Source organism: Sinocyclocheilus rhinocerous, unplaced genomic scaffold, assembly GCF_001515625.1.
Source record: "Sinocyclocheilus rhinocerous isolate Xijiao unplaced genomic scaffold, SAMN03320098_v1.1 scaffold1764, whole genome shotgun sequence".
NCBI lineage: Eukaryota > Metazoa > Chordata > Actinopteri > Cypriniformes > Cyprinidae > Sinocyclocheilus > Sinocyclocheilus rhinocerous.
The window spans coordinates 371,323-373,670 of record NW_015642520.1 but is presented as its reverse complement, the minus strand read 5'-3'; the positions used below and the strand labels follow the sequence as shown (position 1 = coordinate 373,670).

The window sequence follows — 2,348 nt, the reverse complement described above, 5'->3', positions numbered from 1 at the left end:
ATCTCTGCACTGCTGCAGACGCACCGCTCCTGGAAGGACCGCAACCGTGTGCAGTGAATGCTTTAATCTGTTAACATGAGCGCGGAAAAAATACGCACCACGTATGCACTGCAAACGGAGTAATGTGAACCTGGCATTATGTGTGTGCGCTGCAATTGTGCATGAGCACACGGTCTCCAGGAGAGTGCGCGAGCGCTGAATGGTTAAACACTGGCAAGAATTAAAAAGTAATGCAATTTATAAACTTTAGTGACGATGTGACACTGCCTCGACTGTGCAAGTGACAATTCCTGTGTCAACTGTGCAGCGTGCAGCTCGCTTATAGACAGACGCGATGTGGTGATTTGAAGACATTTGCGTATTTTGAGAGAGAAAGAGGGAGAGGGCGCGCACGGTGATTCACTCACGCTGTTTGTGAAATTATGTCTCACACAAGGTTTTCAAATTACTTCAAGTTATTTAATGAAGAAATATGAAGGTGAGTGAATCACCATTCACCAGCATTATAATTATTTCACCCGCGCCGGACAGAGACTTAGACGGTGCCGCTGCATGTCATGCCAAACCTCTCACGGCAGTGTCATCAGTTATGAGATCGTTTTTTTGAGATCGGCCTTTTTAGAGACCGCCGATCAATCATCCCAACGTGATTATCGGCCGATAGTGATCGGTAGCCGATCAATCGGAGCACCCCTAGTTAGGACTAACAGCCTTATCAGTGGATAAAAGTATCTTTATTTAATATTTTGTAAAATAAAGAAATATAAAATTCTTTCATTTTTTTATTAAATATGCACTACTGTTAAAAGGTTTTGATTCAGTTAGATTTTTTTTTAAGGTAACATTCATTCAGCACACATGCATTAAATTGATCTAAAGTGACAGTAAAGACTTAAAATACATTGCTTTTACATTGTTTCCTTTTACATAATTTCCACAAAAATATTGGGCATCACATCTTTTGATTTACATTTATACATTATAACATTTATAATAAGAAGAAATTTTTCTTTAGCACCAAAGCACGTCTTCTGCATATTACAATGATTTCTGAAGGATCATGTGGATCAAATCTGCTGAAAATTCAGCTTTTCCGTCACAGGAATAAATGAGCCTACTCTTTAAAATATATTAAAATAGAAAACTTCTATTTTAAATTGTAATAATATTTCACATGGTATTGTTGTATTTACTGAACCTTTATTCAAAAACATAAAAAAAAATCTTACAGACCCCAAACTTTTAAACAGCACTGTAGATAATAAGAAATTGAAACTAATTTTAATGAATCCACTGTCTGCGTTTCTTTGAGTGCCCACGTTTTAAAGAGACTAGAAATCAAAATATGGCAGTGGCATGCATATCATTCTTAGAATGCCTGAAATCCTGTTTTGATCTTACATGTGCATTTGTCTGTGATGATATTTTCTAGGGCTGTCGCGATTCTTCGATTTTATTAGACTATTCAATTTTTAAAAATCCTCGACTTCATTTTGCTCGCGTCGACAACCCGGCAAAATACCGGAAGTGGCGACAACCCGGCAAAATACCGGAAGTGGCGTATTTCACAGACGAGAATGTATAAAACACATTATTAGTCTGTTTTCCAAGGCTGCATGATATATTAGACCCATTTAAAAATAATTAAGCATAATTGTAAATTCACAAACGCTACGATTTAATTAAATAATTATGTGCGATGCAGTTCTAATACAATATATGCACTTTAATTATTTACATGCGTGTACAGGGCCGCATTTACGCATAGGCATTCTAGGCACGTGCCTATGCTTGCTCGTCAAGGGGTGGCCCAAACACAATGAAGAGATATATAATATTTTTGTTATACTATGGGATAAGGGGGGGCCCAAACACAATGAAGAGATATATAATATTTTTGTTATACTATGGGATATCTACAGCAGTAAAAGAACCAAAACCCCAGAAGACATTGAGCAAATAAATATAACAAACAATAGGGTAAAATTGACAACCTATTTCCATGTCTTCAACCTTTATGTACGGAAATCACGCTTTCTTTTTCCCGTTTTCTCTCACACACGCACACACATAGACACGTACTCGTGCACACACGCGGAGACGCGGACAGAAACTTGTCATCAGCGCTGCGGCTGTCCCATCAATTTGTTTGAATTCTCAAACAAATTAAGAACCTACATTCGATTTTTATTGACTGAAGGCAAGCGTTTATTGCGATAGAAAACACTGTAATGGTTTCTACTGATTTAAGAAATATTTTTGTTTGCTTGGGTGGTAATATTAGGCCTGTTATATTAATAGGGAAGGGGGGCCCAAAAATTTGTTTTGCCTATGTCACGAAAAGAGGT

At 37.5% G+C, this 2,348-nt stretch overlaps 1 protein-coding gene across 1 annotated transcript in view; it reads left to right on the top strand.

Moving 5' to 3' along the window:
• Positions 1–2,348, top strand: part of LOC107755968 (baculoviral IAP repeat-containing protein 6-like) — a 110,430-nt gene that overhangs the window by 14,281 nt on the left and 93,801 nt on the right. The window lies entirely within an intron of this gene.